The sequence below is a fragment of the Rhipicephalus microplus genome, chromosome 2 (genome assembly GCF_043290135.1).
Source record: "Rhipicephalus microplus isolate Deutch F79 chromosome 2, USDA_Rmic, whole genome shotgun sequence".
NCBI classification, from domain to species: Eukaryota; Metazoa; Arthropoda; class Arachnida; order Ixodida; family Ixodidae; genus Rhipicephalus; species Rhipicephalus microplus.
The window spans coordinates 286,178,275-286,191,375 of NC_134701.1; the positions used below are offsets into that span (position 1 = coordinate 286,178,275).

At 45.2% G+C, this 13,101-nt stretch overlaps 1 protein-coding gene across 1 annotated transcript in view; it reads left to right on the forward strand.

The window, feature by feature from the left end:
• Positions 1-13,101, forward strand: part of LOC119177364 (uncharacterized) — a 515,905-nt gene continuing 502,804 nt past the window's right edge. The window contains exon 1 of the mRNA XM_075882186.1: positions 1-143. The gene's annotated coding sequence lies outside the window, so the exon portion shown is untranslated. The remainder of the gene's footprint in view (positions 144-13,101) is intronic.

Genomic DNA, 13,101 nt, shown 5'->3' on the forward strand with positions numbered 1-13,101 from the left:
GAGCCCAGAAGCTGTGGTCGAAAAGAAGCCGCAAGCGGTTGGCGAGGCTGGACGGCTGAAAGCTCTCCACTCCTTGCCAGCGCATTCATCGTCATCTGGTAGCACGGGAACAGGAGCATCTGCAAAACGAATAGGTGTTGAAGGTGAGCATTCATGCTTTTCGCTGCAGTGCTGCTGAGCTCATTTCACGGTGAACGTTACGAATACTTCTGTGAGCCATGGTACCGGCCCCAAAGACCTCGTCTGCATAGTGCATGTCAGCCCTGGTTCAGTGAGAAGCCCTGTCCTACAAATTACATGCAATAAATAAATTTACTTCGGCTTGACCAGGTAAATTGTTTCTGTAATGGTGGTATTTTGCTGAATTTTTTACGCGGTCCAACCTAGCTGTGTTAAGACTGTCCTCGTGAGCAGAAACAAGTAGGGAATTCCTGGACAAAGCATTGAAGCTAAGCAATCTGGCTATTTCAGCAACGTGTGCGTAAGCAAGCGCTCACTGTGTTTGAGTATTAACATTAATGTAAATTTATGCGAATGACGTGTTAACGCTTGTAAGTGAGCTGGGTGCGTACGCTGTGTATTTGTATTGTCGTAGGGTTTTTCACCTTGTTATATGTGTTATTGGTGTATACCGCTATGTGTTCGTGATGCCATCGTAGGCAAAACAATTATACATTCGAACTTCGACAATTATGCACTTGGAGACCACGCGAGCTCTTGGCAGTGTGCATGCGCGCGCAATGGCTCGCCGGTGCTTTTTGAGGAGAACGTCGCATCGTGCATGTGCCTCTATTCTGGCTCGCTGGACGTCTTACTGCATGCCGGCCCAATGTTGGAACTTTTGGCTGCCACCTTCAGTAGCGAAGCCACTACAGAAGTTCACTGAAGCAGCCATAGCGTTGATAAGACAGGGGCCCCAGAAAGAGGACAGGATGTACGCTATTCACAGCAAAGTTTGTATTTCGGACACATATTGCACTTATACAGCAATTAAAACTGAAAATAACACAAAAACGCAGTATCGGTCGTGTAAGCCTGCACATCATTCAGATATGCAATTTTCTTAGCGCTTTGAGCAATCGAGAGCACCTTGACACTATTGGCACTTCCTCTTGCAATCAACAGGCCTCAACAATATCTCGCGTATCCTTGTCACGGTTCTCATAAAGAACTATAGAATATAGATCTACATGATACAGAACTAGCCTGAAACCAATTTGTACTGCCTGTGCGCTGTTTCTTATAATGACGTAAAACTAATAAGGTTTTATATCCCAAAGCCGCGATATAGTTTTGAAGGATAGGGCTCCGCAAAATTTGGCTATCTGTTGTTTTTTAACGTGCACCTAAATTTAGATGATTGATTCGTGGTGTTTAACATCTCAAAACCACGATATGATTATGAAAGACGCCGTAGTGGAGGGCTCCGCAAATTTCGACCACCTGGGGTTCTTTAACGTGCACCCTAATCTGAGCACACGGACCTACAACATTTCTGCCTCCATCGTAAATGCAGCTGCCGCAGCCGGGATTCGATTCCGCGACCTGCGGGTCAGCAGCCGAGTAGCTTAGCCACTAGACCACCGCGGTGGGGCTGCACATAAATCTAGGTACACGGGCTTGTTACATTTTGCTTTAATCGAAATGTGGCCGCCGTGGTCGGGATTTATTCGACCTCACGTCCTTCGGGTTAGCAGTCGGGCACTATTGCCGAACAACAGTAAACTGAAAGGTTCCCGGCACACAGACTGCTATCGTTGGCAGAATGCCACGATCGGAAGATCACGCGCCGTTTCCTCTGCTATGCTCATGCGCATTTATTGTTATTGCACCCCCTTATTGGCACTTAAGTTCACTCTTTTCGCCGCCTTCATTTACATTCGTGTGGAGAGATGAAATGTTTGCGATATTAAATTGTCTTCGGCAGTTTCCAGTTCCTGGAAATTTTATTGTGGCAATATTTTGTTTCTTGCTATGCGAAGAAGACTATCCGGGTGCTATGAAGACTCGAACATTTTCTATAAATCGCGATAATTTTATAGAAATTCGCAGCATATCCACGGAGTGAATGATGATGAGTGGAGCGAAGCTTCGCAGGCTCTGCCGGAATCCTTTTGAGACTGATAAAACGACATCCCGTGGTGCCGCTTGTGCGAAGTGTTCGACAACTCCTGTGATTCGGGATGTTTTCGGTGGCTGTTTTGCAAGCGTTGGTTCTATTTGCATTAGCAGCCAAACAACCCTGAGTGTTTGCTAACAAAGATTTTCAGCGAGCCAATGTACACGGTCATCACCGCGCCATGCACTTTCGACGGAGCACGTACACATGGCGCCATGGACGCACAACGGCAAGAGGCGTTCTGGTAAAATGTGAATTGTCATCGAAGCATTCTCACATTGCGCAAACATTTATGTTTACTGAGGCCTTCGCGATGGTGCGCAATTAAAGTTTGCGACCGAGACGTAACGTTTTGATCAGTGTGGACTGCCGCGCAGGATTCCTTACAACACCTCGCCCGAGTGCAGTATCAAGTGGCCGAATGGAAACGAATGCTTTGGCATTAGTTACGTTCGCTTGACCTTTCATAAGGGTATCTAGAGCCCTTTTGCCGCAATAAGATCACAACAACCATGGTTTGTGCGGCCTGCTATATTCACCAGACCTATTAATGGACGATTATTTTTATGACATATATTTCAATGAGTGGAACTTCACCCGCATATATTTTGTCTGCCTAATCCTAGCTCTCACTACACGCGCTTCTCTACAAGGGTTTTACTGACTGATGTGATGTGCGAACTTTGCAAAAATACCTGCTCGCATCGTTTGCTCGACTGTCATTTACAATTACGGTATCTCGTTTTCAGTGACTCTGCTAGCCTCTGGCATTATACAAGTTGTTCACCAGCCTATCTGCACATCACGGCTGCTAATTGAAGAGACGTTCGAATATTAAGCATCGCAAAATGACAGCATCAGGACAAAATCATTTACGCCGCTCGGAGCTGCAGACATCTGGAAAAGTTCTGTCGGCCTGCTGTGAGCAAACGTCGCAAATCTCTGTGTGCGCATTCCAGAAAAGTCCACGTCGTATTCACCAGATATCAACTCCAACGCAGTACACAAAATGTTTTCGCAAAAGTGCTTGCAGCGCACGCGATAATCAATGCTGGGTTGTTTCCCCATTATCGGCCTTATCAAACATGCATCGCGCTGTTTCTTTGTTTAAGCGTATACGCCCGAAAACTCACACCAGGGTGAGAAAAGGGCCGAACAGAGTGTTGGGATTCGAAGCTTCAGGAATTGGTCTTTCCAGATTGGTGCAAACAAAGGCAATTAATTCCTATGCCTACAGATCCGTGCAGTAAGTACACCGTCATACATACCAAACATTTGATTTCTGATTCCAGACGAAAAATCTTTGCAAATGTACCAATGCTCAAAATATATATATATATGGCCGCTGAATGAGCTGCACTCCTGATGATCAGTGCTCAGTTGTTTCGCCAATTTGTTTTATCGGTCAAGTGTATCGGTGCTTTGACGCTTTGGGAGAAGTCATTCCCATTAAGGCTCACTTCAATCCGTCCGGTACTGTGGTAAGGAGCTTATAAATAAACCTGCAAGTTAGAAAATGAACTTAGTCGGAGTGGAAAGCAAGCGCGCTGCACTGATGGCGGGGTAGGCGAGTCCCGTGACGTTTTTTTAGTGTACGTCACAGCTACAGCCGCGCTGGCTTCTCCAGTGGTCGCCCTTGCTCCCAATACTGTTATCAGAGCGCGAAAGAATCGTTTGATTTCGAATTTGTCGTCATGGTGGCAATGTTTCGAGCGGCAAAGTCTTGCGCCAGCCAAACGGGACAGTGTGTGCAAGTTCCACAGATTCCAGTCCGATCCGACGCCGAGACAAGCCCGGGTAGACTTCGTGCGCCACGGCCGAGCCGGAGAATCGACGCCGACCAGGCGGAGTTTACTCTGTTCGCTGCCCTTCTTTCCGGACGCGTACACAGGCAACGTGCAGTTGCTGACCACCTTCAGATTGTAGACAAAAGAACCTGCGTCTTAAAAGTGATGCCATCCCAACTTTGTGCCCCCTCGACCACGACAGCTGCTACGCGTGCAGTGCGCAGCAGGCGAAGCAGACGATCGAAGAAGCGACGCGCGAACGAGCATACGTCGCGATAACTTGAGCGTGCGCATACTACCGCCTAGTGGCGCTGCTCACACCATGTCGTGACGTCAGGGTACAGTAGGAATCGAAATTAGCTTTTAAAGGCATGCTGTAATAATTTTTTCAGGGTACACTCACGTTTATCAGTACTTTTCCTACGCTACATCGGAAGCCTGGCCTATCATTTGACGCTAAAAAACGATAAGTGAAAAATTTCGTGTCAGTATACCCTTCAATGAAAGCGCCAATTCTTGAAATCCATGAGCTTAAATTTAAGAGCAAGTTAAATTATCCCAGGGGGTCGAAATTTTCGGAGCCCTCTACTACGGCGTCTCTCATCGCCTCTCACCTCTGGACGTCGATCCTAACAAATAATAATATTATTGTTATTATTATTATTATTATTATTATTATTATTATTATTATTATTATTATTATTATTATTATTATTATTATTATTATTATTATTATTATTATTATTGTATAAAGTGAAATTGCGAAGAAAACGAACATGCAATGGTTTAAAATTGCTTGCTCGGCAACAATTGCTAAGCGTTTGCGGTACTTGTGTCCTTGCTTCTGCATGTCATGTGCCATGTTTGAACGGAGAAAAGTAGCAAACTTGGCTAGTTGGAACATACTTATCCCGATCATCGCAGAAAAAGAACATGAAAACACGTGGAAGAGCATGCACTTGTGTCGTGCACTTGCTTGTGTTTTCGTGTTTTCTTTTTTTTTATTTTGCGCTGATTGTGATGACGTTAGATTGGACTTTAGAAAGAAATAACGTCCAATGCCGCTATTTTTGGAGGGTTTGGTTTCTTACCGAGCTAATACCACCCTGAAGTACTTTCTAACTGACGGGTTTGATAACAAATTTATAGCTGAAACAAAATGACAAGAGGATAGAGACAGGGCAAGGTTGCCTTGTCCCTTCTCCTTTCGTGTGCCCCGTGTCTTTCCTCGTTCATTATACGCATCAAACATCCCCTTATTGCGTTCTTCCATTCGGGCTAGTGATTCTGATGAAAACATAACCAAGACCTTTTATTCTTCTCTTTCATCGCAATTAAGTCGCCTTAAGGCGAAAGCCCAAGATGACTCAGGATTGTTGGTCACGTGATTTTGTCAATAGTAAGCATAGCGTGTATTAATTAGAGCGGTACTTATAAGCAAGATTCCAGAGGCACGCGTAGAGACATGTATGGGCCTATACCAGTGCATACGTGTGCGTCGTGTTTCTTACATGTGCTGCGCTAATACACGACGCGATACCTCATCAAAGTGGCCGTTGGCATCGCCGAAGTCAACACGAGTGATGAAAAAGATCACCAAGTGATGACGTCACAGATCGCCATTATTTGTAGGTCACGCGGCTTGACATCGAATGATCACGTCATCGCACAATATCGTTGCTTTGTCAAGGGTAGGCTGGTCACGAAGGCAGTGCAGCACCACGCAGACAGAGTGTAGGAAGCATGCAGTGCGATTGGGAAGTAAAAGATGGTTTTAGAGTTCAATTCATCTTAGGCCATTGAGTACGGGAGCCCCAGTGTTGTTGCTCTTGCTACAGTCGTCACATGCAGACTAGCTAATTCAACGCCTTCAGTTATAAGCACTGTTATTAAGCGAGTTTTTGCTTCACATGCAGCCAACACTACATAGGTCAGACTGGCCGCTGCATGTGTATCAGGGTAAGAGAGCACCATAGCTCCCTAAAAGGCGACCCATATTCACACCTCGCATGGCACTGTCAAGAATGTGGGTGCATTCTAGAATTCAGCAATACTTTAGTTCTTTTTCGGCACAGAAACGGGACACCCAGAGAAATAATGGAGGCTTTCCTATTTCGCCAAAATGCACGTGCGTCAGCCAGCCCTCTATTAACCTACTAACCAGCGAAGTGGCTTACCTATTGATAAGTTTTCGGCCCTGAGAGCAAACCAGCCAAAGCCATTTGCTCGCTTGCCATGACATATTGGGTCTTTCACCTCAGTTGTGCTATCTTGTTTTTGTTTTTTTTTAAAGATATCTTCATGTATAGGAGACACGTGAGGTTTCTTGCGTTTCTTTAACTCTGGTGTAATAGCTGCTCTCCGGTTTTGTTTTCTTTTTTTTAGATTATAGTTTCACGCATGTGTTTCTGTGTTTGGTGTAGAATAAAACCTGGCCTCTTCTGTGAATAAACTTCATTTTCAAGTCAGCGCTCATCTTCATAACTCTGTCTTTCGTTTCTTGTCTGTTTACAAGCTCTAAATACGACTATGCGTTCAGTTAACCCATCGCTTGACATGTCTCCGTTCTCTTATACCTCGTACGTAAAATTCGTCGGCGTAAATCTTGAACGTCGCTATGTCTTCGCTACGAAATGCACAGCGCAACAAAAGTACGTTAAGTGCGTACCAACTCGCCGAAATAAAAGTATTGTTAGGTCTCCGTTACGTCTTTCCTCTCTACATCTCTGCTGCGGACGATTTCCCTAATGCAACGAACCTACGGTGACGCGCTTTTGACCTGCGACTGTGCTTATCACCATCCATCTCCTGAGGGCCCATTCCACTTCTCTGTCTCACTTGCGTGAGTACAACCTCGCTCAAGTGATTTCTCTCTCCGACCTCACTACGCATTTCAACCGGCGACGACGAACCGAGCCTTGATGGACAGCTAGCACGCAACGTTGCTTGGTGCCTTACTTCAGTGGTTTACATTCCGCTCTGCAAGGCGTTTCGCTTCCGGAAAGACAGGAGATACAATGTGTATTCCCCAAATGATCGCACAAATGTGCCGATATCTGGGCACCGATTTAAATTTTGAGGGCGCTTGAGCTACTCCGTCAGGGTAGAATGCGATGACGTAATCAAGCCTTGTGCACATCGTCTTCTTAATCGCTGCAGCCTTATTTCGGTTCTCGGTGGCAGCCTCAATAATGCCGTGAAAAAACGAATGTTTGTACACGCAACACTTACCGTTTCAAACCTGCCTTAGAATTCCTAGTGCAGGACCACTACATCAGAACTTCTTCCTTTTGTGAATCGGCGAACGGTCTCCCCTACGCGTCCGCAAGGCAACATGCGAACCTACTCAGCTGCTTGCTTTGTTGTTCATCCCGCTCTCCTTTAATCCCCTCACCCCTTCCCCCAGTGCAGGGTAGCAAACCGGACGTGCGTCTGGTTGACCTCCCTGCCTTTCATTTCTTCCCTTCCTCCTCCTCCTCCTCCGCTGATGATCATGTTTAAGCATGTATGAGCTTGTACGCGCTTTGCGAAAAATTTGCCTTTTAAACACCAGCTCGTCGCACAGTTCAAACGTTTTCACGTCTAACTCGGTTCTGAGCTTCTGCCTCACAACTTTACATGTGTCAAGGAGACAACTTCTTCACACATAACATTCATATAATGTTTTTGTTTTCAAATAGGTTTCAAGCAATGGCATAGCTCAGCAGTAGAACATCGACTCACTGCGCAGAATGCCTAGGTTCGATTCTCATTCGAGCCGAAGATATTTATTTTACTTACACATTTCTCTGTTTTTTCGCTCACCAACAACGGTTATTCTCTAAAATTCAACGATGCCGACGCCTACACAGGACTTCCAGCGAAACGAGCCTTTTAATGTTTCTTGTAAATGTATAAAATTGGATAATAAGGATTGACATGCAGACGCAATTCCTTTCAAAAGAATGCGTAACTGTGATAGAAGTGACGAAGAACTCAAGGTTGAGAACGTGAATTAAGTAAAGAGTGCGAAAGAATAAGTCGGTGGCTTGAGTGATCTCGGCAACAACACGAAACATTTTTTCGTTTACAATGAATGCTAAAAGCAACAGAAAACCTTCGCCTAATTAGAACGAACCAGGCTATTTGGCGTAGGGACACCGGCAAAATGTGGATGTGTTCTCAACTGTTTTTCCCGATAAATTGATTTTCGATAACAGACACGTAGCTCTTGAAGTACTATGAAAGGTGTGTAATAAGCAGTTCTTAACTGCATGACGTTGTACAGGTGGAGTCACATTGATGACATTAGTCGATATAAATCAGTTTTTTTTTAAAGCGTTTGAGGCCAGCACGCGTGAATCCCTACTGCCTAATAAATCATGTAACGTAATACTCGAGCTCTCGATTTCCCGGACCATTGTAATCAAGCCGCAGGTTGCTGATTTAGAGACGCATTGTTAATTATGTCTCTAGGTAGTCTTAGAAGGAAGGAAGGAACGAACAGGAGGGAAAGAAAAGCTAGGGATGCCAAGCAGTTTAGAAAGACTGGTATGCTGCCCTACACTGGGGCAATAGGTGCACGTTTTTTAAAACGATGGAAAGAGAGGGAGAGACGGGAGAAAGCACACACATACAATGGCGCACTACACCGTCAAACTCCCCCATCACAACAACATAACTTTATAATCGCTGGTTCTTTCAGAAAGGGAAAGTTGAACACTGGTTGTTGTTTTTTTTTTCGCTTATCACATTGTATGTATGCGTTGAAAAAAAACATGGCTGTCTTCAGTGAATGACGACAGCTTTAGGGCGTGCAGCGCTGTATGGCTTTTAGCAATGCTCCGTGCAGAGCAGACTCACGTAGTCTGTACGCAGATGGCTTAACATACTGCGGAGGATGTTCCATATTTACACACTTGCTGGTTCTTGTAGAGAGGCGTAATTTTAATTCCATTCTCCAGTCTTCGCATGTCATGGCCTAATGTACAAACAGCGATTTCCTTTCCAACAACAACCGAGCTGTCATCCTCGCAGAGCGAATCTCTCGTTCGGCCGCCTCTTTGTTTTGGCGGTTTTCCCCCGCAAGCGTTACAGCCACGCTTCGTCGCCGCTGTATTTGCCTTCATGCAAATCTGCGGTGGCCGCACGCTGTGCTTTCAGTTGGCTGCGGTACATTTTCTCCCATGCGCCCGCTATGCCGCTGGCTCTTCGCTCACTCATGCTGACATCTGGGGAGCGAAATGGAAAGTGAGAAATGGAAGGAGAAGTTGGCCGGATTTCCCCGCCTGACGGCTTGATTACCAATTTCCTTCCGCTGGCTGTGTTGTGACAATGCGGAGATGGAAGACGGCAAAACAAGCACGTTTCGAGCTCCACTGCAGCTGTGGATTGGACGGAAACGAAATGCTGGAGTTTCGCAGAGCAGTTTTATGCGTTGTGAGAAGTAGGTTAACGCAGCGCTGCAATGCATAGGCCTTCCACTGGCACACTACACAATACTTCTTCCGGCACCATAATATACGTCCGGTATTTCCAGCTTCGCGTATCAGTGCTGGTTAATCTGTGGAACAAATTGTTCGAGTGGAACCAATGAACTCAAACTGCTTTCTAAAATGGTGAAACAAAGATGCATTTCATAGGCATTTTTATTTCTTAAGATGTGCAGCTTTTCGTTAAGTGAAAATGAACTTGACGATTAGATGTGCGCAGAAGTGCATACTTCAACCAGTGCATACTTTTTGTTGAATTATGTTACCCAGGAAGTTTAAATTCTGAATTACTACCATGCAATCGATAAATTTGGAAGTGACTTGTGACAGTGAAGTTTTCGCAAGAGGCTGCATTCTGTGTAAGCGGTGGCATGCTTTAAACGACAAGCAGTTATGCGCGTCAAATCTTTTCGAACTTGCTATGCACTCGCCGGACTGAGCGGGTCCAGTTGAGAAAAATTTTTATGAGTCTAAGTTCATGCGAGTCCTCCGAGCAATATATATTTCCTAAGTGAGTCTGAGTGAGCTCCAATTTCTTTGTGACCTTTTGCGACCAACACGCGTATTCAGTGCCACGAATGTCTGAACACTTCTAACAAACTCTGGCGTCCAAAAATGCCTTGTGTATTGCTGCACACGTGGTTACTTGGGTGCACCATCTGTTCCTGTACGCCGCTTCACACTGCTGCGTATCCCGAGTGAACGCGGCAAACTCGGCAGAAAATGGCCTTGTTGGGTAGTGTATTTATCAGTAATACCATTACGTGGAGATAATCTCAAATGCACAATATTTACAGACCATATTCGCACTGAGCGTATATGCTGTGCTAGGCAAGTCGTATTTTCCTACTCGCGATATATACGCTTCTTACTTGCGTGTTGTGTTATTGTATTGATGTATCGCTCGAATACACTTCCTGCAGAACAAGCATTTCCTTGCCAACACGATAACAAGGAACCACAAGGCTTAATATAGTATGATGGGTACTCTCCCTAAGTGATTATTAAAAAGGAATTGAAGGAAAAGTGCAGACTCCTATTGTCTTTCTCTACGAGGGCTCCTCAAAGATCGGCAGGAGTAGTGGAATAAAAGGCATCAACTACATGTGTGAGAACATGAATCCTAAGAACATTAGGCTTATGAGAACAGCCTGCGTAAGTTGAAAACAATGTCTTCCCTGTCCCAATCAGGGCACTTTTTTTTACAGCGCGCAAAAATGCTTACAAAGCACTCGATGAGGACAAACGCGCTGGCTTGCAATATTACATGATCACACAGCAAAAAACGCACCTGACAAGCACTTATTTGCAACTTTTGTTTTTCTCTTTTTCATAAAGCCATCTTTTTTTATTTACTATTTAAAAAAACGAAAGCACCTCAATAGTTTGTCAGCATCTCCTCTGATTTTCTTCTTCGAATTTTTGCAGTTGATTATCATCTCTACCAAAAATAATCGTAAATGCACTTTCATATAGAACTGCAGCGGCAGCTCATGAGTAGGATGCTACTGGAGTAACAAGCGCAAGCTTGCGTAGCTGAAATATTGCGTTTCGTGTGAAATAAAGGCAACAAATTGTGGATAATTAAATGCCACTGGTGCAGCGCACTGGTACAGCTCGCTAGGTTGCTTAATTTGTCTGAAAACGCAGTGTTACCAAGCTAATTATCAAGCTTTAATTAACTATAAAACAGTGTTCTTACTTAACTCCGTTTTCAGGTTCACTGGGTTACATTTAATTTACTACCCTACAGTGGTACCGACGCAAGCTGCATGGAGAAAGATTTTTCCGTACGCAACAGTGTTCATTGCGCATTCCCAGACGATCACAACCGAGGGCTATTCCACAGTCGGAGTGCGCTCTTATTGTCGTAAAGAAAATTGACTGCAAGTCCGTGCTTTTATTGAAGGCTTGCAAGGACTGGGTTCAAGGTATCCATACCTTTCTATTCGCTTCGAGCTGATGGAGTTGCCATTCCCTCGAAGATTGCAGGTACACCCTCTTCGTCAGTGTTTTCAACCGAGCTACTATTCCAAGTTTTCGCCAGGCTAACAGAAAACCACAGGGAAATAATAAACTCGAGAAGAGGAGGAACAAAAAGCTTTATTTTGAGGTGAAGAGTAGAAAATGGATACACAGGAGCATTTTGGTTGGGGCCCCAAGTTCAGCATCCCACTGGATTGCGCCGCTCACCGAACATGACTCAGAAGCGCTAATTGCACCTCGGGTCAGAGCTGCCACGTTGTGCCGCTCACTGTTCCGATCTTTCTAAAATGGCGTTGTCTACAAAAGATTTCAATTTATCTGGCTTTCGGTCACAAGCGATATAGTGTTGGCAAACTGCCGCACCACGGACAATCCTCATGGTACAACGTAGAGAGAGAGAGAGAGAGAGAGAGAGAGAGAGATTAATGAAAGAGGAAGAGACAAAAAGGACGCTATTTTCTGCCTCCCGTCGCGGGGGCACGGCTCAGCGCCTACAACGTAGAATGTATTTTGCTTAGCCGCGATACATTAGAAAAGACTCTCGTCTGCACCTTGCGGAGATCCGTAGCGTCTTCTTCTTGAAACGATTTATAGGGGGCATTATATTTTTGCCGTATCCTCCACTTTTAAGTGAGAATGTCTTGTAAGGCGTGCAAATTCGTTTCGATTGCGGGAGGCTGACGCTCAGCTTGGCTCGTCAAATCTCGAGCTAAAGCGTCTGCTCTCTCATTTCTTTCCAGAACAGTGTCTGCGGGGCACCACATTAACCAGCGTCTCTTGGTTAAGCTAGGTCCAATCAGTTTACTTATTTTTGTGGGTAAGCGTCTGTTCATATAAAGTCGGCAGGCTTCTTGTGAGTCTGATATTATGGTTGATTGTTCTTCTACCCTGTTCTTGCTCGCAAATATTCAAAGCTATGGCAAAGGACTCCGTCTTGGCAATTGAGGAATTGCAAAGAGAGGCACTCGTGACCGTCTTCAAATCCCAGTCAACTGCTGTTGCTATGCATTTCGCCCGAATGTACCTGGCCGCGTCAATGTGTACGGCGTTTTCATTCTGTTATTTGTTCCTTAAGCCACTAGTAACCCGTAAAGCCTGAGAGCGTGAATGGCGCACTATGAAGCACAAAGTAATAATTTTGCCGTGTCACACTTTATACGCACGGCCATATAGCTTTCCCTCATTTGTGGCGCGTGAGACATGCTGAGTATCGGCCTTCTGTTGCTTCCACCTGATGCACACTGTACGTAAATAACTGTTGGCGCCAGTGTGTTCTAGTGTTCGTACAATAACGCTCTGCACTGCAGCCGACAGCCATGTATTGCGATTGCGCCGACTTTCCATTTGGGTGCAGTCGTGCGTGAATGCTTCGCGCCGGTGGCCGGCGATCCCGTTGGCCCCGCATGGATGCGCGAGCTGAAGACGCCAGTGGTTGTTGTGCACGGGTGACTGTGCGTTCCAGTCATGGCTCCGCGCTGCGTCCTGACGTGTTTTTCTACTACGAATGGTTTGTCGGGTGTTGTTCGCATAAAGTTGTGACTGTGAAAGTTTCAACACATTACAACGCTAAAACGTTAGATTTTGTTGTTGTTGTTTCAGAATGGCCTGTTTTCTGATCACCAGAAACAATAAGGGCACAAGATAGACGCACATTCTCATTTCTGGTGGTTATTCACTCTTCAATACAGTAGTGTTTTTAAGGGTCTTACCGCAGTATTCACAAACGCTCCTCGACTCG